Source organism: Pelodiscus sinensis, chromosome 4 (assembly GCF_052426305.1).
Source record: "Pelodiscus sinensis isolate ZL-2025 chromosome 4, ASM5242630v1, whole genome shotgun sequence".
Classification (NCBI taxonomy): Eukaryota; Metazoa; Chordata; order Testudines; family Trionychidae; genus Pelodiscus; species Pelodiscus sinensis.
This window is the reverse complement of record NC_143055.1, coordinates 23,853,284-23,874,755: the sequence shown is the minus strand read 5'-3', so window position 1 is coordinate 23,874,755 and position 21,472 is coordinate 23,853,284. Positions and strand designations below refer to the sequence as shown.

The 21,472-nt window shown below is 48.0% G+C and overlaps 1 protein-coding gene across 8 annotated transcripts in view; it reads left to right on the top strand.

Moving 5' to 3' along the window:
• The first annotated feature begins 6,988 nt into the window (after positions 1 to 6,988).
• Positions 6,989 to 21,472, top strand: part of KIAA0232 (KIAA0232 ortholog) — a 93,195-nt gene continuing 78,711 nt past the window's right edge. For 3 of the 8 annotated variants that reach the window (XM_075930774.2, XM_075930772.2, XM_075930769.2), the window contains exon 1: positions 6,990 to 7,327. The gene's annotated coding sequence lies outside the window, so the exon portion shown is untranslated. Of the gene's footprint in view, positions 7,328 to 7,713; positions 7,831 to 15,253; positions 15,328 to 21,472 lie in introns of those variants that run through there. The other 5 variants (XM_075930773.2, XM_075930770.2, XM_075930771.2 and 2 more) reach the window with 4 other exon arrangements.

Below are 21,472 nucleotides of genomic sequence, written 5' to 3'. Positions count from 1 at the left end.
TTTTCCCTCCAAGGAATCCCTCCCCACTCCAACTGGTTATATAGCACCCAGAGCTACATACTGAAAACCAGACAGGTGGGAACCAGGAGCGGCCCGAGGCGGGCTGCGGTAGCTGGCGCCCCAGGCGGAACGCGCAATCAGCACCCCTGCCTGCATGGCTGTCAATGGGGTAATGTCATCATCAGGTGCCCAGGCGCCCCATGATGTCATTATTGGGCGCTGTTGAAGGCGGTGCCCTAGGCGACGGCCAAGTCGGCCATTAGTCACGGGCCGCCCCTGGTGGGAACCCATAATAAACCTTCGCTATTGATATACACAGAGAGCCACACACAATTAACCCCCCTATATTTAGTAGATTCCATGTACTGATATGTATATTACTTGACCCTGTCCATAAGACTTTCCAAATCCCACACGCTGGCCTTTCCTACAATTGATATACGCCCCTTCTCAGACCTCTGGTATACAATTGATATGCATCCCTTCCCAGATATCTGGGTGGGGGTACTAATATTAAGGGATCTTCACCTCCCTCCAAGATCTGAAGGGCACAACTACATTGGGGAGTGGATGTGGAGCAGAAGGAGTAAGAGCCACTGATCCCAAGTTTGAGGGCTTCAGCCCTGTATTTCCAGAAGGAAGGAGGCACTAACTGCTCAGTCCACATCAGCAGATCAGCTGTCCTTCAGCAAGTAGATGAAGAAACCCTGACAGACCAATGGAACTGACAAAGGAGGGAGGGGGCAAGATTATTGTAAATTCATAGCAGTGCCAATCTGGCATATGAGTGTATACTGTACACATGGGGGGAGGGATAGCTCAGTGGTTTGAGCATTGGCTTGCTTAAACCCAGGGTTGTGAGCTCAATCGTTGAGGAGGCCATTTAGGGATCTGGGGCAAAATCTGTCAGAGATAGTACTTGGTCCTGCTGTGAAGGCAGAGGACTGGACTTGATGACCTTTCAAGGTCCCTTCCAGTTCTAGGAGATAGGCATCTCCATTCATTTCCAATGTACTGTCTTTTGCTAAAGTCCTCTCCAAAGTGAGGCCAGAACCAGGTTAGCAATAATTTGTTCATTGTAGCTAGGAGGTGAATTAGGAAAAAACAACTACAAAAACCCAGACAGCCATACTTTTGCAAGTTCTGACCACAAAATGAGCTTCATTCACTTGAGATGCCACTCACAACACATTGTGCAGACATTCAAAATACAAATATCTGATTTGCTGGGCTCCTCTGACTGGACTCCTGCTCCAGAGAGCTGAGATGCTCCCCTACATCCTATGGATTATTGGAATTGGTAAATGATTGAATTAAACAATGGTTAAACTAGTTTACGTAATCTGTGATTTTATGTAAGGTTGGTGAAACTTTTTTTATAGACAAATCCTTACTAGTTTTTAGGGAAAGAAGTAGAGATTAGTTTAGATACTTTCTGAGGACAGAAGCAATGGGAGAGTTCGTTTTGATTACAGGCAGTCCCCGGGTTACGTACAAGATAGGGACTATAGGTTTGTTCTTAAGTTGAATTTGTATGTAAGTTGGAACTGGCTCCAGATTCAGCCGCTGCTGCTGAAACTGACCAGGGGCTGACTACAGGAAGCTGGAGGCAAAATTGCTCTGCCCCCAGCTTCCTGGAATCAGCCACTGATCAGTTTCAACAGCGGCTGAATCTCGAGCCTGGGACAGAACAGCTGGGCTGCCAGGTAGGTCCCTGCAGGACCAACCTGGCAGCACCCCAGCTGCTCTACCCCAGGGTCCACAACAAAAGCCTGGTCTGCTGGGCGGGGGGCGCACTAGCTGCGCCCCCCTCCCCCCAGCAGACCAGGGACACAGGGAGCAAAGCCGCAGCGGCGGCGGGGTGCCACGCCTCTGAGGCTTTGCTCTGGCAAAGCCTCAGAGGCGCGGGACCCCGCCGCCGCTGCGGTTTTGCTCCGGGTGTCCCTGGTCTGCTGGAGACGGTCCCCAGCAGACCAGAGGCATCGGGAGCAAAGCGGCAGCGGCGGCGGGGTGCCGCCTCTGAGGCTTTGCTCTGGCAAAGCCTCAGAGGCGCAGGACTCCGCCGCCGCTGCGGCTTTGCTCCCGGTGTCCCTGGTCTGCTGGAGACGGTCCAGCGTAACTCGGGGACTGCCTGTATTGCTTGCTATAGAGATGCCAAATGGTGGAATGACTCAGGAGAAGAGTCAGCAAGCTTTTTCCCCCGTGTGTTATGGATCATAACAAGAAATATAAAGAAACATATTCAATAAGAAAATAGGAAAAACTACTCAGCTTTACGTTCAATTCAGTCCTTTGACCACTGGATTTGAAGCCCTGCATTCTTAGTAGACCTTCTCCTGAAGATCAGGGCAGAGACTTGGGGGAGAGGCTAAGCTGAGTTCATTCATTGTATGAGTTACTGCCCTAAGCAGCCTGTCATAGAAAATGTCAGGCCAATATATATTTTTTTAATTGCTGCACATTTTTCGGTATCTAATTTTAGAAACAAAGGTTTAATTTCCCCAGTTAAAGTCAACAAGTGTTGCAGCTGCTCAGCACTACAGAAAATCAGGCCTAAGATAGGGACCCAAAATAAGTAGCATATTTGAAAAAATTGGGTCTAAACTGAAACAAGTAATTTTGATACCAGGATAAGAATATCCAGGCAGGGGATTATACTGGAACAACTATACTTTAAATTCATACTTTTTTTACACTGGCATAACTTTCCAATGTAGACAAGGCCTAAAAAAGACTACAGCACTAAAAAGAATGATCATATCAGGATGAATACAACTCCTCCAAGGTGATGTCTGATGCATGATTTTTTGTATAAAGGAAACACCATTGCTCAGTGTGGATGACACACTGCACTGCAAGAACAGAACAGATCTGTAAGAACAGAACATTCAAGACTTGATAAGTGTGAGAGAAAATAATTTGTATTGTTGGAATAAAGAGAACTCTATTTTAAGTATCCTACCTATTTAGCGTCCTTATAACTGTATGTATTCCTGTGCGTGAAAAACAATTAATTTGCTAATTTTGGAAGGCTTTTAGCTAAATGTTAATATTTAAATAAGTGGCTTCATTAGAGTTTTAGTGTCTTCTTTTTCTCCGAAACACAATCACAGGGAACCATTGTTTTTCTTCTGCATTTAATATTGATTGATTAAAGTTCTTTAATTAGTTCTGTGGTGTAGAAGTTTTTGATTAATTTGGCACTAATTAAGTGACAAGTTCTAAATGACTGAAAAGGGATTTTTTTTCTTTTTACTTAGTGGATTCTTTTGAAGAGGATATTTTTCCAGACAGGGTTTTGTGGAACAGCAAAATAAACTTTATTTAGCTATACAGGCAGTCCCCGGGTTACGTACAAGATAGGGACTGTAGGTTTGTTCTTAAGTTGAATTTGTATGTAAGTCGGAACTAGTACATATTGTAGGGGAAACTCTAGCCAAATATTTCTCCAGAGCTCAGTTTTATTCTCCCACACCTCACTCTCCTCAGTCCTTTTATTCTCAAGCTGAGGTGTCTGCTGAGAAAAGCCGCTCCGCGTCTCCCTGGTCTGCTGGCGGGGGGGGGGGGGGGGGGGGGCGCTAGCTTTGCGTCTCCCTGGTCTGCTGGGGGGAAGCAGCTAGTGCGGGGTTGCCTCACCCCATTTGTAAGTAGGGATCCGATGTAAGTCGGATCCATGTAACCCGGGGACTGCCTGTATGTATTCCAATTTTCTTTAACATACTTTGTGTATTTGTATAATACTCTTGCCTAAGACTCTCAAAGGCCTTTCCAAATATTTATTTACTTTTACATAAGATAATTATACACTAAGCTAAGTTAAATACAAATTATGACAGAGATATGAACAGAATATACAGTAAAACTCCATTGGTCCGGCACTCCTGATGGTCCGGCACCATCAGGAACCTGGAAGTGCTCCGGGCAGCCGGACCATTGGAGCTGCTCTGCCCTCGGCTTCCCCGATTCAGCCGCTGCTGAAACTGACCAGCGGCTGAATCGGGGAAGCTGGGGGCAGAGCAGCTGGAGTGCTGCCGGTAGGTCGTGTAGCTCTGCCCCTCGGCGCTGCGGGACCAACCCGGCTGCACCCCAGCTGTCCCCAATTCAGCCGCTGAAACTGACCAGCGGCTGACTCTGGAAAGCCCAGGGCAGAGCAGCTCTGCCTCTGGCTTCCCAGAGTCAGCCGCTGGTCAGTTTCAGCGGCAGCTGACTTGGGGACGCCTGGGGCAGAGCAGCTGGGGTGCTGCCGGGTTGGTCCGGTAGCGCCGCCCCTTGGCGCTGCAGGACCAACCTGGCAGCATTCCAGTTGCTCTGCCCCAGGCGTCCCCAAGAGCAACTGGGGTGCTGCCAGGTTGATCGCGCAGCGCCAAGGGGCGGCGCTACTGGACCAACCCAGCAGCACCCCCAGCTGCTCTGCCGCAGGTGTCCCGATTCAGCTGCTGCTGAAACTGACCAGCAGCGGCTGAATTGGGGACACCTGGGGCAGAGCCGGACTATTGGAAGGGGGGGGGCTATGAGGGGCCTGGGGTGGCATCCTCCCCACACCACCCTAGACCCCTAATAGCCCCCCCTTCCGATAGTCCGGCATATCTGATAATCCGGCACCCTCTGGGTCCTAAAGGTGCCGGATTATCGGAAGTTTACTGTATCAGGGCTTGTGTGCCAGGTCCACACTACAAAGTTATATTGTTATAGCTCTATCTGTCAGAGAGAAAAAAATACCCCTTACCTGACCTAGCTATCCCAATATAACCCTAGTGTAGATGCAGCTGTATTGATAGATGAGGGCATCTGCTCTGATAGCTAAATTCATTCAAGGAGGTTGGTTCTTCATCAACAGAAAACCCCTGTTGGGGTAGGCTGTTGCTACACCAGTCATGAGCAACCAAAAATGGGGAGTGGGCCGCATAAGTGGCCCTCCTTCAATTCAGTGGGCCGCAGCAACCCGCAACACACTGGGGTTCTACCTGTGGCTCCTTGGCCCCATCTGCTCTGTCCCACAGGCACCTTTCATGCACTGGGTCACTGGAACCCCTCGCATCCTATGCCTACCCCCTCTCCCACAACTTTCGGATCACCCTCCCTGCTCCTCTCTCTCCCTTCCAGAGCTTTAACAGATGCAGATTATTCCCCTCTCCTCCTCTTCCCTCCAAGAGCTGGAACAGCAGGAATCAGCTGTTCAAGCTCTGGGAGAGAGGCAGAGGAGTGGGGATGGAGCTCAAATCAAGCAATTTACATGCTCCAAAATTGCTGGGAGGGAGGGGGGTTCCAGGAAGTGTGGGGTTCCAGGCCCCAATGAATGAGAGGCTCATAATGGAGGGGGCAGATAGAGGGTCTGTGGGCCACAGGTTGCCCACCAATGATCTATACTTTGGAGCTATGCTTGTATAGTCTTTGTAGTGTAGACATACCCTGTCTCCTATTTTGACTGCTAGATAAAAATTCCAAGCTCTCCATAATGCCTTATAAAGACACCATTTATAAGTTTTACTTATTTTGAAAATGAACATACTGGAGGTATCATGCATGTTTCCTAATTCATTAAACTACCCAATTTCCTAATTTGCATTCTCATACCTGTCCTGCATATTTTCCCTATGTACAAACCAGTATGATCATTAGTAACCAAGTGCCATGCCTTAGCAACCATTGTTTTCATACATTAAAATAGGGTGGTTCCTAAAGTAACCTGCTATAGGAGATAATGAACACACAGAATTCCTGAATTATTTTGATCACACCCTAAAATGGTGACATATCTGCATAAGCTATTTAAACTGAAGTTGCCATAACTAATCCGCCTATGTAGAGCAATATCTACATTACAAACTTTATGTTGACTCATGTCAGCATGCAGTCACCTCAGTTAGTACATGGCTTGTGGGTGTATATACTTGACTCCTTATGTTGATGGTGTACACACTCACTAAGGCTGTGTCTAGACTGCAGGGTTTTTTCAAAAAAAGTAGGCTTTTTTCGAAAAAACTTCACCTGCGTCTAGACTACAGCCGCGTTCTTTCGAAATTAAATCGAAAGAATGCAGCTTTTCTTTCGATTGCAGTACTCCTCATTTCACGAGGAAGAACGCCTTTTTTCGAAAGTGCTCTTTCGAAAAAAGGCGTTCTTGAATGCAAACAGGGCTTTTTCGAAAGAGAGCATCCAGACTGCCTGGGTGCTCTCTTTCGAAAAAGCAGCTCACTTTTTCGAAAGAAGAGATTGCAGTCTAGATGCTCTTTTTCGAAAGAAGTTTTTTCGAAAGTATCTTTCGAAAAAGCCTCTTTCGAAAGAGACTTGCAGTCTAGATGTAGCCTAAGAGTAGTATCAATGCAGAGTGCAGTGCAGCATGGGTAGGCAACCCACTGTACAACTTGCCACCATCTAGAGAACTGACTTTTTGGGAAGATTTGGTAATGCACGATGGGCCAGAATCAAGTCACACATGGGTGATTGGGACATAAGTACTAAGAAGGTGAGGTAGTAGAACTATTCTAGTTAGGTTCAGCAGGTGAAAGAGGGATTCATGCCCAACTGCTTCTGACAATCTAACCTATCTACTCCAGATATTTAAATATACTTTGATACAAAGTACAATACTGTACACACTGATCAGGACTAATGGATCTGCACAACAGCATGCATGTTTATAAAGTTGCATTAACAATAACACAAGGTAAAAAGGGAAATGCAATTATATAGACATCACCTTTCCTCACTAATTGGGAACCAGGAAAGTGATAATCTAACCCCAGAGAATGAAGCCAGGCACCAGTCAGTGTCAGCTATGAATAACTTTCTCTTCTCCGATGCTTGGGCCAGCAGAGGACTAGAGGTTGGGTCGCCATCGTTAGGTTTCAGAGTCAGTACGTGGCAGAACCGGTCACTAGAGCCACCCATTAGTACTAACGGTGGAGCCCCACAACGACTCAGCAGACAAAGCCAGTACCGACTCCGCAGCTGCGGGGAGCCCGACAGCCGGAGGGGAGGGATTGAATAGCACCTGTCTGCAGGCCGCCTGCGCCATTTTGCCCTGGGCTCTGCGTTGCGCAACACGGCGCGCCGGTCTGGGTCGCCCTCGGGCGGAAGGATACGGGGCGGAGCCGCCGGCTCGGTCCGCCGGGGCGCTGAGTCCTGTTGCCGGGTGACGGAGCTGCCGGCCCCCCTCCCCGTGGTGCTGGGAGCCGCCGCCGGTTTACGTAACGCCTCCCAGGGCAGGTCCCGGCTCCGTCCCGCCCGCCTCACTCGGGGACGGCCGCAGCGGGACGGAGTCCGCCGCCTCCTCCGGCTGCTAGAGGCCCCAGGGCCCCGCTCTGCGCCTCCGCCGCCACGGCAGGTAACTAGCAGCCAACGGGCCCGAGCGGGGGGGCAGTTACAGGGCGGGTCGGCCCCCGGGGACCCGCACGAGAAGGGCAACGGAGCGCCCGCCTCGGAGGGCGAGCCTGGCGGGGCCGGTGCCCCGTGAGGATGCGGGTGGGCAGCGGGAGAGGTCCGGGGCGCAGGAGGCCTGAGCCCGCTCGCTGCTCTTAGCGCGCCCGGGATGGGCGCCGAGGCGGGTTCGTGCCCTTCAGCGGCTCGGGCGGGGAGTCGGGACTCCCGGGAGAGCGCGCCCCTCTCCTGGCTCCATGCTGCCTGAGCCGGCCTGCCGGAGCGGGACCGGGAGGCCCCGGCGCCCAAGGGGAGGGAGCGCGAGGGGCCGGCGAGAGGGGCTGGCGAGAGGCCGGCGAGGAGGGAGGGCTCGGGGGCGGGGCTGGGGGCCCGTCCAGGGTTCCCTGTCCCGAGCGCGGTCTCTGCCTGGGAGGTGCTTCCTCCCTGGCGTCTCCGGGGTCACGGAGCCAGGTAAGGGGGCTGGGCATGAGCCTCGGGGGGGAAAGGACGGCCCGGGAGCGGGAGCTTTGTGCAGGGGCCTTAAGTATTGGGCCGGCTCCCCTCCCCCCCACGTCCTGGTTTCCTCAGGCCCAGCGTCTGGGAGGGGCAGCGGCTCTTCGTGCTCTTGCCTGGTCCGCGCCGCTGTCCCCATGTCACACGGGCGCAGGGGGTAGAAACCTGGGGAGTTGCCTCGGGAGGATTCAGCGCTCCAAGCTTCTAATCGAGACAGGCAGGCCCTGCCCGCCTTGTACGTGCGGCGGAGTGACAGGGCTGGCCTGGTCCCGGCGGCAACCAGGCCTAGCTCATGTACAGACGAGGTTCACTCCGTGACCTTTCCTCTTGCGAGTTACTGTACAAGGCATAGGCGGCGGCTGATGCAGCACGACCGGGAGAAGCTATGTGATCTGTCTAAACGCTCGTAATAAGGGCGCGATGAAATACTCTCTAATGTGCAATATATAAGCCTTGTGCTAAAGGCAGACATTCAAGTCCGGCTTTCTATCAGCAGCATTGTCCTTTAGGGCCCTGAAGGAAAAGGCAAATTGGGAAGGTTGGGGCTGGGGGTTGCTGCTGTTTAAAGAGGAGGAGCTACGACGGCGGGAGATTGATGGGGAGGCATGTCCTATGGTAACTGAACTGTCCTCCTTCTGGGCGGGCCCTAAAGTGCTGCAGCCTCTCACAGGCAATGGGCGGTGTGGGAGGGGTACAAGGTTTGGGGAAGGTTACGGCTGAATGCAGAAGTGAGTCAAACTGACACTTCATTTCAGGAAAGTCAGTCTCACTTCTTTCTCCTCTTCACATCTTTACTGTTTAAAAATTGTGTTGAGACTGCTTTTATGGTTTCTTCTTTTAGTTAGTTTAAAACACTCGATTTCTGTATCTGACACTAATAAAATAATTTGAAGGGGGTTGATTGTGCTCTTTTAATAAGGGCAAGCAAACTGTACTTTCCTATAATGTAATATTGTATATCTGAAGGATTTGGTCAGCAGTTGATAGAATTCAAGATGAAAGGTTACAGTTGTGGTTTTTTCATACTAGAAAAGTGTTGTAGAAGCATTTTTTTCTGTCTTTGGTATTGGATCATGTATTTTACAGCATATCTACTATATATTTGAAAGCGTTTGTGTGTTCATCTGTCTGTCCATCTGTTTGTTCAAGAACTCTTAAATGGTAAGAACTAGGATCACCAAACTTGGCATGCAGCTTTTTTTGGTGATAATTTAAAGCAAGGTAGGGTTTGTTTGTGTCAGAAAAGTGGGATATGCCTGGAATGGGATTGCTTCTCAAATTTAAAACGAGGGAGAGGGAGAGGGGAAAAAAAAATATGAATGAATGAATGAATCACTAGGCATGTGAAAAGGGCTGGCTGGAGGTGCCCCTCTCCATCTGTCTGGGACTGCTCCAGCCCCAAGCCTCCCATTCCCCAGATGCCCTTTAGTGAAATTGCTGCATTCCTCACTCTGGCTGGGGAGCTCAGGGGGCAGGCAAACCTGGACATGCCCACCTCTCCCCAGGCTGTGCCTGCTGGAACTTTAGCAGCTATGGAGAGGTGCTTCTCAGCTGGCCCCAAAGGCTGTGGTATGAGAGGGCTGGAGAAGACTTCTCTCCTCTTGGGGCAGCCTGCATACTAAGCCCCTCATTCCTATCTTCACCCCGAGCAAAGATTTTAAATGAAGCATGTACATTTTCATTTTATTTTCCAAAACCCAGAAATCAATTGCATTAAAGAGTCAGGACCTGAACGAGCCTGGATAAATCGGCTATAGGTTGAACCTTAGTAAACTAGCACTCTCTGATCTGGCAACATCCATGGTCCAGCATGATTTAGTTAGCTGGATGTACGCTTATCATGGGTGTGGCTAAGTTTCCTGTTGGGCTGTAAAACTTTACAGGATACTAGTCCTGCTCTGTTCTGTGCTATTACTTAGCTTTGAATTACCCTTAAAGAGACCAGCAAGCAGTGGAAGTGCTGGTAATGCTGCTAAGTGTAAGAATGGTCTTTATGCTTTATCTACTTAATTCCTTATGCCAATAGAGTAAAATTGTGTAACAGTACTAACACTGTCATGAAGAGAGCCAATAAGCCTTGGCTAGGCATAGGCTTATATAGTGTGTATCAATATAGTCATACATTAAGCAGCAGCATTGCTCTGTTTATTTGTCTCAGTGAAATAAAAATAAGAAACCCACTCACTACAATATTGACTTTCCATGGTTCAGCAAGTTCTCTGGTTTGGCCCAGGTCAGGTCCTAAGAGTGCTGGACTGAAGAGGTTAAACCTGTATTCACACACACACACACCCTTATATAAAAGAATAGTTTTGTTGCAGGTGGGTGGACATTTCTAGGTTACATTTGGCTTCAGCTTGTAGATGAAGCCTAATCCATCATGATACTATGGACAGTTTTGTAAAGTACACTGCACTGTTTACCAAAGCATTGAACTTTTGTGCTAGTGTAAGAGAAGCTGAATATAGACTTAATTTCTAGTCACTTGTCAAAGTTGAGAATTTTTCTTATGTTTTTAAATGACATGTAACATAATAGTGTCCTTGATGTTTTAAATGATATCAGTTGAGGTGTTAAAATGCATTTATTTTTGTAAAAGTGTAATGGCTGAAATGTACAGTGGTTACATGTTTACATGGGGGCGCGGGAGTGGGGTGGACAGGTGACAGGCTCACTGGTTTATTGTCTACACCAGGGTTACTCAACTTTGGAAGCCCCAGAGGCTACAATGATACTCGCAGAACATGCCGAGGGCTGCAACTTAAGTGTGGTTGCATATACATGCAAATATATATGCAAATATACGCAATTAGCTTCTTTCACACTGATGGGCATGAATACAAAGATTAAGGCAAGACTACACCACACACAGGCCCCATTTAAGACAGTTCTGCTGATATTAATAAAATGCAGTATTTAGCCTATTTCCACCCATATGACAGCACTTTTAATGAGCAATGACAGTCCAGGAATGTAACTACTAAAATGCATATCAACAGAAAACCATTATATTGACTTGCTGTTGTGGAGTGTGTTCCCAGTGGAGGCCGTGTTCAAAGGATCCCACCCACAGGCCACGTGTTCAGCACCATGTAAACCCAAACCCCACCACGGGCTGCAAACAACTGGGCCCTGGGCCCTGTGTTGAGTAGCCCTGGTCTACACTGTCAACATCCGTAATAAAAGCATGGTGGTGTTACACTTATTTTATTAAAAAACTATTTACCATCTCCATTCTCCTTGTAGGATCTTTCACATCATAATTACATATTATTCATTTGACTATGTTAACAGTCTGTAACAGAACAAGCATGTGGCAGATACATAACGGATACTAAGGATGTGAGCATGTACACAATTAACTGATGAGCTGGAGCTCATTGGTTAATCCTAACAATTACTTGCAGGCCTCCCTCTCCCCGCCTTCTGTATCAGAGGTATGGGGGGGCCTGGAGCTGCTTCTCCTCCCCCACATGTAAACGTATAACTGCTGATTTTTTTGTGATTAAACTTTTACCAAAATAAACACATTTTAATGTCCCTAGCTTTTATAGGGTATTTCATATTGTATGATATCAAACATTAAATGAGAATCTGCAGACTTGATGGGGGTGGGGGTAGGATTTCTAACTGCCTGTTGCCTCTCACCCTACTCATCAGAAGGTCTCTGCTTAGATTCAGTGGAGGAGGAAGGGAGATACAGTAGGAATATTCCAGACCTATTCCCTCCCTGCTTGGGGATCCGTTGGCTTGGTGGCCTGATCCAGAGAAGCAACAGGAAATACAAATCCTTTTCCTTTTCGTAAGAGGGGAATTCCAAGGATGCTGCATGAAAGGGAACATACTGAAGAGAATTTTGACCTGCTCAGCATTGTCCTGTGGTGGTTTGCACTGTGGCTTTAGTGGAAAGTGGGACAAAGGAAGGAAAAGGAAGTCTTGCCTGCTGTCAGTAGCCTCGATCTAATGTGCAGATTTGGTTTTTTGTGGAAGATCATTGAGTGTTAAAGAGAATACTACAGGAGCCATGTCTCTTCGCACCAGCCTTTACCCCCTTTTTTAACTAAAAGAACTTTAGCTAGGATTTACTAGTTTTGTCTCCCTTGCATTTAAAAGAAGTGAAGGAGAGCATTGGGCTATAGTCTAGAATGGTGGGTGTTAAAATGGAATTGATATATGGGTTGAATAATATTTAAAAGCGTTAGATCTGGCTGTTAAAATTCTTATTCAAAGAATGTCTTAAGAGTTTGAAAGTTATTTGTAAAATAGTTGTTTGTTCACAAAAGGTTGGGGAGTAAAATTCTTAGTTTATTTTTACTGAGTACCTGACTTTTTTTTTTTTTAAAGTACGTGAAAGTTTACAGGAAAACTAAGCTTTATAGAGCTCCAACAAGAACACTATAGTAAAGTCCTTAAAAATGCCTGAGAGGGAAATGGTAGCTACACTGAATGGATAGCACTGTAATGGCAATGCATAGTCAAATGAAATGCACACCAAGAGAACTAGAATTTCCTAGTCCTTATCTATACGTCTAATGGCGTTCAGAAAGCAAATTGCTTTCAGAAAATACTTAGTGTAGTTTTGTTACCATATTTCCTTTTGAATGATGAGTGTTGGTTGTAGACACCATGTAAATCAATAAAACATTATACCTTGCCTAATAAAATCATTTGCAAGTGGAACTATTATAGGCAAGTTAGACTTGAAATTCCCAGCAAATCAAAAAGCAAGTCGACTTGCACATAAAATTATGAAGATTTAAATAAGTAGCTAATGTCTATGTTCAGTTTCATTTTTAATGTTAAATTATGTTTTAAATTAACAACCATTTTTATTTCTCACATTTTAAGTAATTTACAAATTGTTATTGGGAAGAAATACCTAGTAACTGTAGAGTGATTCGATGAATGCCTTACCTAGTAAGGGTAATCCTCCAGTTACTGACTTCAAAATAAAAATATTAAATTAAAAATCCTTTAAAAACACATAGTGCAGAAGATGATTGCACAAAAGTGGATTCATCACATCAGTACTAGATGTTGAGGGATTAAATATGTGGTGTAGTGTTCCATAATGTACATTGTGGTTTGTGTTATGACAGCTTGTGCATTTTACACAGACAGCTCTTATTGCATGATGATTAAAACTAGAGATGTGAACCTGTACCCGTGTACACGGTAGGGATGTTAGGTACCGAATAATTGTGTAAATACACAAAATATTATCAGTTGCATGACTAGTTGATAGTCTCCATGGGTAAGGCTGGCAGCCAGAGTGCTCCTGGCCCTGCTCCCGGGGAGTCCCCTGCCACTCCATGATGTATCAGAGGCAGCAGCATGGGGTGGCAGGTGAGAGAGGGTCTGCAAGAGAGCTGGAAAACTGGTTCCTGCCCTGCTGCCCTGTGCTTCTGCCTGCAATATACAGGCAGCAGCGTAGGGTGGCAGCAGCCCCTGTCTATGGGGGGACAGAGGCTGCATAGGCTGCTCTGTGGAATGCCACTGTTTGGGATGAGCCCAGGCTCACCGCAGACACAGCCTACTCTGCAGCAGCTTCCCCTGCCATTCCCCCTGCGCTGCTGCCTCTGACAGAGCTGGCACTGGAGGAGAGCTGGCTTAAAAGCTGGCTCAGCATGTGTTTCAGCTCCCACCAGCCCCTCCCATTCTCCACACTGAGAGGCAGCAGCGTGAGGGTGGGGTGCGGGTATGCAGCTCCACGGGATCCAGTGCTCTCCCGAGGCATCAGATCCTCTCTGAGGCAGCAGGAGGTGGAATGTATGTAGTCAATCCTACACCACCAGCTTGCTCCTGCACCCTACCCCCAGCCTGCTCCTCCATCCTCTCTTGCTCCTGCACCCTTTCCCTTGGCCAGACACCCTACTCTCAGCCTGCTCCTGTACCCTACCTCCCATACAGAGCTTGCACCCTCACCCCCTCCTGCATCCCATTTCCCACCCAGATCCTACACACCCATTCCTATCACTGGCAACCCTGTCCTGCAAACTGAAGCTCCCCCCAATTTTTGTCCCAACCCCTGAGCCTAGGGGTCCCCACAAAATCCACTAACCCTGTGTTATAGGGTGAGAGTCATGGGTCCTTAAGGGGCGCCCTCCCTTCAGCTCCACAGGCCTCCTGCTCCGGAAGCGGCTCACCCCAGGGACTCCCTTCCTCCCTATGGACCTCCCCCCTTTTCAGAGTCTTTTTTCACACAGTTCACAGTGCGGCTGGGGAAGAACCCTCCGAGCCTTTCATTAGATCCACAGATTTCCAGCCAACATATCAATAGTCTTCTCCCTCTTCTCCCCTCCTCGCTCCCTTTGCAATAACAGGGGTGGAGGTGAGAATGTAGGGGGACCCGGGCCCGACCTCACCACCGGGTCCTGACCCAGGGCCCTAAGGGGTCAGAGAGCACGCTTGTTACACCCCTGTATGGTTGATGGGGACGCTGCCCGTAACATGCCGACCCACGGGCACCTTAAGGCCCTGCCCTGGGTCCCTTCCTACCACCCGTGCTGTGCATCTTTCTGCTGGCCTCACCTCCCCTACAGGCCAGGAGCTCTGGGAGGACCCCCTCCCTCAGCTGAGACGCTTCCCGGTCCCGGCACTCTCGGGGAAGGGGCTGGTTACCTCCTCGCCTTTACTCAGCAGCAAGCCTCCTTTGCCGGCAGGGGCGTCGTCGTAGTGGCTTGCCAGTTGAGCTCGCCGGCCCCCACGCCGCTCTCACGTCTCGGCCCCTTCATCCCACCGCAGGGCCGCCAGTGTTGGACTGCGGAGCCCCGAGGCTCCGTCACACGCTGGAACTGCAGAAGAGTAAACCTGGCCTATGGGAATCTCTGAACCTCAGTCTTCCCTGTTCCTTCTCCCTCCCCTAGTGGGGCTGGAGTGCCAGAGGAGTGAAGTGTCTCAGTTGTGGGCCACATCAGTGAGGGTTGGGAGTTTTTGGAGGGTTTTTTTTCCTCACTTGTGTGGTCCCCAACGGATTTTTCTGTGGGTCAGTGGCCCCTGATCCAAAAAAGGTTCTCCACCCCTGCCATAAATAAAGGAAACATGGGAACCTTTTGTGTTGGGCATAAATTAATATTTTATTTTATTTAAAATGAAGTTTGATAAACTAACATGGGAAAGTTAAAGCACTTAGTCTATTTAATAATGTTTCCTTTACTGCTGGTTAAACACCATTCTCCCTAGCTGTAGCACTAGCAAAATGGCTTGGGAGTAATTGTTTAATTAATGGTGAGTTTGCATTAGCAACTGGTGGTCCACAGAAAGGTTTGCATTGAGCCAGGTGGGCCATGGGCCAAAAAGTTGGAGAACCTCTGCTATGCACTGCTCTGGAGTGAATTTTGCATGACTATGCATGCACAGCAATCTCTTTGCTTCCACACAGAAGAACTGCTACTGACAAGAGAGCAAAGGAAAGCAGCAGAAGTGGCACACATTTCTACCCAGCAGTGTCAGCAGGTCAGTTCTAGTGCCCAGATCAGTCAATAGAGATGTAAATCAGCATGAGGTAGGAGGGACCTGGGCAGTCGTGTTTGTGAGACACAGCCTGTCCTTCTTGCTTGCTGTTGCAGCATGTTCATGGTGGAGGAGCAGGTCTTGGGGGTGTTTGAGGAACTAGGTGGGGCAGGCTCTGTCCCGTCAGGTGGAGCAGAATGTAGCAGGCTGCTTGCTTAGTGAATTGTTCTCATTATTCTCAGTGAATTTCCCCAGAAGTATAAAGCAGGTGTACAAAAATGTTAAATTTCCTTTTCATTGTCAGAGTGGTGTAAAGGACAGTACAGGCAGTCCCCGGGTTACGTACAAGATAGGGACTGTAAGTTTGTTCTTAAGTTAAATCTGTATGTAAGTCGGAACTGGCGCCAGATTCAGCCGCTGCTGAAACTGACCGCCAGTTCTGACTTACATACAGAATCAACTTAAGAACCCCAAGCGTCCCCAAGTCAGCTGCTGCTGAAACTGATCAGCAGTTGATTCCAGGAAGCCCGGGGCAGAGCACCTCTGCCTCGGGCTTCCTGTAGTCAGCGCTGGCCAGTTTCAGCAGCGGCTAAATCAGGACGCCTGGGGCAGAGCAGCTGGGCTGCTGCTGGGTTACTGCAGTAGCGCCGCTCCTCGGCAGCACCCCAGCTGCTCTGCCCCAGGCGTCCGGAGAAAAGCCTAGCTGCTGGGGGGGGGGGAGGGGGCGTACTAGCTGTGCCCCCCCACCCCCAGCAGACCAGGAAGACACGGGCGGCGGACCGAGACGCACCGCGGTTCCGCCGCCTGGGTCCTCCGCGGCTTTGCTCCCCGTCTCCCTGGTCTGCTAGAGACCAGCAGACCAGGGAGACGGGGAGCAAAGCCTCGGGGAAGCCGGCAGCGGAGCAGCCCAGGCGCTCCTGGGGTGCCCTGCTGCCCGAGCCCCCCCGCCGCTTTGCAAAGCCTCGGGGAAGCCAGCAGCGGAGTAGCCCAGGCGCGCCTGGGGTGCCCCGCTGCCCGAGCCCCCCCGCAGCTTTGCAAAGCCTCGGGGAAGCCGGCAGCGGAGCAGCCCAGGCGCACCTGGGGTGCCCCGCTGCCCGAGCCCCCCCGCAGCTTTGCAAAGCCGCGGGGAAGCCGGCAGCGGAGCAGCCCAGGCGCGCCTGGGGTGCCCCGCTGCCTGAGCCCCTCCGCGGCTTTGCTCTGCGTCTTCCTGGTCTGCAGACCAGGGAGACGCAGAGAAAGCCCCGGAGTACATGGGCGGCAGGACCGCGAGGTCCTGCAGTCCATGTACTCTGGGGCAGCCCCGTTCGTAACTGCGGATCCGACATAAGTCGGATCCGCGTAAGTCGGGGACTGCCTGTATGTTCTTATAAATGCATCTGAGGCTTTAGTGATTAAACTCACTTAAATTTTTGAGTGAAAAATGTTTATCTGTCCTCTCCCTCCCCGCCCCCTGCTCTGCACAGCTAGCAGAAGACTCTGGAAATCGCTTGGCTGTAGGATGGAGCAAGGTGGGGTGGCAACTGAACACACACTGCCCACTGTAAGTAATCTCACTCTCCTAATCCATTGAGGAGGCTGGAGAGAGAGAAATGCTTGGTGGGCTGGATCCGGTACCAGGGCCTGAGTTTGCCCACCCCTGATTTAGGGTGAGCCACAGAAGAAGAGATGTTAGTGGGATAAATGTTGTAAATTTTTGTTCGAGAGAGATTCTCTTCCACCTTTTCTGGAACTAAAAGACTACTTAAAGGTTCCTGGTATCAGAGGGGTAGCCGTGTTAGTCTGAATCTGCAAAAGCGACGAGGAGTCCTGTGGCACCTTATAGACTAACTGAAGTGTAGGAGCATAAGCTTTCGTGGGCAAAGACCCACTTCGGTCTTTGCCCACGAAAGCTTATGCTCCTACACTTCAGTTAGTCTATAAGGTGCCACAGGACTCCTCGTCGCTTTTAAAGGTCCCTGGTTAGACTGGTCCTTCTGTATCAGGACTACAAAAGTAGACGGATGGGACCAAGAGCTTGTCTACACAGTTCTGCAGTCTGAACTTCAAGGGTCTGGGTTGTTTACAGCAAGCACTGAAGTGTTACACTGGCCCTGGTTACAAGTGCAAGGCATGTGCAGTCCGTTCTTTATTATTGGTCCAGCTCCAGGTTCTATTCTCATGTACTGGAGATTTAGACAACTTATTTTATTACATATTAAAACAATGATTAAAAATTCAAATTATATTAAAATACATACACTTGTTTTGTAAAAGTGTGAATGTCATAGGAACATTTTAAATGAGGTCGAAATACAAATTTGGTATGCAGCTTCCTCTTTTCCTAACTTAAAGCAAAGTCAGGGTTCGGTTGTGCCAGAAGAACTGGACGCTCTGGGAAAAGGACTGTTTTCCATAAACTGCAAAGGCGGGGGCTACTGGTTAGAGGGATGCAATATGAGACTGGCCACTGGGGGCAGTGAGCCTATAAGGGAGCACTATCCTGCAGGATAGTTCTCAAACCCAAAGCCCTGCCCCTTCCGGGTGGGCCTGCAGCCATTTCTGAAATGTGTGAAGTGGCTCCTCTTCCAAAATTATTGCTCACCCCTGTCCTGGGCTACAGGAAACCAATTATATTGAATTTCAGCTCCTTATCCTATTTGCTGGTAGCGAGGGAGTGCTGTGAGAATTGACTAAACAAAGCAAGGCAATGATAAAGCATTTTGTGGAGAAGTTAATACATGCAAAAAATGTGCAGCCCTTACAGTGTATGGGCTTACAGTGTAAATTGTGCAGTGTAAAAAGGCAGTCTCCCTTAAAATAATGTTGGAATTTTCCATTGCAGCTGCATTTCTCTATTATGATAGATATTCTCTATTTTAGGTTCTGTGTCCTGCTGTCTAAATCTGGTTGATTGTCCTTAGACTAGTCAGGTGTTCTGCTCCTTCTGTTTTTTTTACTGTAGTGGAAAGGCAGTACTTCTAGTTGAAGTCCTGTTGCAGAAGTGGTCTTTGAAATAAATGAGTAATAGCAGGTTGTTTATGGTGTAAGAATTATTATAACTTGTATTACAGTAGTGCTTAAGAATTGAAATCCTGGATCAGAATCCTTTTGTGATTAGCACTATACAAGCATACAATAAAAAACTGCCCTGGAACCAAAGTCTGTACAAAGTCACTTGGAAGACTAGCAGAAATCAACAAATGCAGTAAAAATAACAATTTGATTATTTCTGAATTCTTATGCCTTTATTACAAGGCACTCTGACCTGGAAATTGAAGTGGTAAGGATGTAATTTTCAGCCCATGTAGTTAGGGTAGGCAACAACAAAGTTTCTCATCACACTTTTTGAAAGATTTTTCTTTTCCCCAACAAGCTGGGTATATGTTCATACAGGCGTGTCTTCTGAAAGTCTTGCAGATTTCGGAATACACTCAACTGTATCTTGTTACCATATGGTGGATAATGACTTCTCTATGCCTTCTTTAGGTTAAAATAGTTACTGGTTTTGAGCAAGAAGAGGAGGTTGTAGTGGAACTAATTTTTTTTCCACTTTGCCCCACCACAGATTGTGTATTATTGTAACTAAATACTAAAGTTCCTGAAATTTTCAATTAGTTAAAAATACTTTTGAATTGTATTCATATATTTTGAATAAAATATCGGATGTTTTTAGAAAAAATTGTGAATAGAGTTGACTCACTAGTTGTATACAAATCATGTGAATACCCTGTCTTCACAAAAACCATGTTCCTATTACCATTGCCCTGTCTTACCTTTCTCTTCTCCTGTCAGTCTGTGTTATTGCCATCTTCTTGTGTCATGTCTTAGGTCATGTCTGCACTATGAGATAAGGTTGAATTTATTAAGGCTGATTTTTTTTTTTTTTTAAAGCACCCAATTTTGTAAAGTCCAACGTGTATGTCCTCCCTGTTCCCATGAGGTCAATGGAACATGTTCCCGGTAACATGGCTGCCTTTGACTCTGACAGCAATGCACACTGTGGGTAGTTACCTCACAGTGCTTGCCACCCCTTGGCCTTCTGGGTTAGGCTACCAGTGCCTGATGGGACAATAACGTTGCTGTGGGTTGATTCCCAACTGACTGGTAGCAATCTGGTATTTCAAGCTCCCACAGAGATATTGTCACTTGCTTCTCAACAGTCAGAGAGTGTCTCAGAAAGTATTGCTACGCTTTAGGGCCAGAGGAAAGCAACTCCCCAAGTGCAGTGAAAGTGGCCATAAACATGCAAAAGTTTTGCAGCCACTGTTCATCAACCCATAGCTGCATAACTATGTGGTCCCACCAGACTGTACTTGACCAAAACTGGAGTTTCACTATGTCAACAGGATCAACTGCTGTCAGAATATGCCAATTGCTCCAGTTGGTGGTTTCATATATATATTTTTGTTTGTGACCTCCTCACATTCTTCCTCACTCTAGCAGCTCCTGACTAGGTTCTGGACATACATACCATAGGATAATGCAGAAGGGGTTTGCAGTGCTTGCCACAGCACTCTAAAGCTGAGCAGGATCCATGCATGTCATGCTATGGCATCTGCACGGATAACATGGGAAAACAAGTGTGTGAAAAAATTGTTTGCTGTTGCTTTCCAGCAGGGGGAGCAGGAGAACGGAAATGACTGCATTATGGGAGGCTGATGACATGTACTCAGCTGTGGAACTTGTGAGGAGGTCAGCTGGTTCAACATGGAGAACAGGGGCATTGTGTACTCCACTTGCTTTTCCTGCATCTCTACCAGTTGCTTCAGCAGCTCTGTTTGCTCCCTGACAAGCTTCAAGATCTCTTCCTTTTGCTGCATGCTCTCCTGTCCTTTCCTCATGCTCCATTCATATTATCTGCAATATTGTTGTTCTTACGTTTTAATGGTGTGGGTGGATTGCCTTTTGTTTATTAAACATGTCATCTCAAACTTTTTTCACCTTCTGTTTTGTGATGGCTGAAATGCTGGCGGATCAGGGGGAGTGGGCAAAAGACTCTTTTGTACACGCGATCTCACAAAAAAAAATACATACTCTTAGGATGTATCTAGACTATGCAGAAGGGTGGAAAGAGGATATGCAAATTCCACGGGAATTTGGATATCTTCTGATTGCACTTTAGAAAGCGGAGCTTTTGAAAGTGAAAGTAGTTTAGACGCAGCTTTTTTCAGCCAACCCGCCTCTCCTCCCTTTGTCAAAAAGCCACATAAACCTCCTTTTTTTTTTGAGGAAGATCAGCTTTTCAACGAAGGTTTGCCAAGGTTTGCCAAGGTTTGCCAAAAAAAGCCGCGTCGTAATTACTTTCACTTTCGAAAGCTCTGCTTTCAAAAGTGCAATCGGAAGAAGATATGCAAATTTCCGCATGGAATTTGCATATCTTCTTTCGACCATTCCCTGTAGTCTAGATGGGCCCTTGGAAGATGCATTGTGTAACGCACAAGCTGATCTTTACCATGAAAGACAATCTCTGCTACTCACTAGGCATATATTATGTATGAGGCCAAAGTTATGTTTAAGCACCTACAGAAAAGGTAAAAAAACAAAGTCCAGCTGCACCATGGCAATTTGTTTGGTGGCAGACATGGTAAGCAACAGGTTGGGGTTCTTGTTCTTTTGTTTCAGTTTTGAAACTATGTGCCACAGACAGCTTGCAAAGTACATTCATCGTGGCTTTCTTGGCTTCTGCATTTGCAGAGCCCCTTGGGACTTCAGCCCCCCCTTTGCAAAGGAAGATGGGAGAGCTGCGTGGGCTTGCAGGGGCTCTCTCAGCCAGCGAACATGGGGTCTTCCTTTGTTGGGGATGAGTTAATAGCTTCCCCTGCTTCATTCAGGTTACCATGCACAATATCAGTCATCTTTGAGTCATACAGAATGATAAGGAGTGGATGCTGACTGAAAGTGAGTCCTGGACTGAAAGTGAAACCTGGACTTGGTTCTATAATGATGCCAGATCACTTACTGCTGGCTTGGTGTGGAAAGGAGTCCTATCCTGGAGGATGGAATAAGGCAGACCTCCCCAGAAATCTTGTGAGAAGGATGAAAGACTACCTTTATGGTAGCTTTGCAGACGTGTGCAGGGTGGATTCCAGCTCCATTTCCAGACGTGTTAACAAACTGTTCCGGGGAGCCCCAGCAGTGCAGGCAGAGTCACAGATCACACCCAGTAGCC